Here is a 599-nt window from a genome sequence, read left to right as displayed (position 1 = left end):
CACGTACGCACGTAAAAGCTTTGATATTGCCTGCTGGTCAAACAGATGCCCTCAGCAAATATTGCCTTTAGCAAATATTGGTCTGCTGTTTGCAAAGAGAAGTTCAGTATTGCCAGCACAGGCTAAATATTTGCTCTTCTCATTAGTTAATTCAATTACATGGCTAATCTTATGAGGGTATTTCACTCCACAGATTGACCGGTGAATCTACAGAGAGAATGAAGAGGAGCACAAGAGGCAGAGAGACATAGAGAGGAGATCTGGGTGTGAAGAATGAAGAGAAAAAGAAGGAGTGAGCGAAAGTGAGAGGTAATAAGCAAAAAGACTGATCTAAAATTAACAGCTAAAAGCTTATTCACCAGGGCCATTTGTGGGTGAGATTAGGGGACAGTGATTGCAGTGGTAATTGAAGTAGAGAGCAATCTACTGCCCCCTCTCTGCAGTTCAATTGGTGCCATTCACATTTACATTTACATTTAGTCATTTAGCAGACGCTTTTATCCAAAGCGACTTACAGTTGGGGGATACATAAAGCGATTCTTCTTAAAGAGGCAAACAGACACAGGAAGTGCTTGTAATACCAAGTTTTTAGACATTGA

The 599-nt window shown here is 40.7% G+C and overlaps 1 protein-coding gene across 1 annotated transcript in view; it reads right to left on the bottom strand.

Annotated features, from left to right (window-relative positions):
• LOC107696410 (receptor-type tyrosine-protein phosphatase T-like) overlaps window positions 1-599 on the bottom strand; it is a gene marked incomplete at its 3' end in the record, with an annotated part of 130,439 nt that overhangs the window by 27,290 nt on the left and 102,550 nt on the right. The window lies entirely within an intron of this gene.

The sequence above is a fragment of the Sinocyclocheilus anshuiensis genome, unplaced genomic scaffold (assembly GCF_001515605.1).
Source record: "Sinocyclocheilus anshuiensis isolate Anshui unplaced genomic scaffold, SAMN03320099.WGS_v1.1 scaffold522, whole genome shotgun sequence".
In the NCBI taxonomy this organism is placed as follows: Eukaryota; Metazoa; Chordata; class Actinopteri; order Cypriniformes; family Cyprinidae; genus Sinocyclocheilus; species Sinocyclocheilus anshuiensis.
Note: the sequence above shows the minus strand (reverse complement) of the source record. Positions and strands in the feature narration are given on the sequence as shown.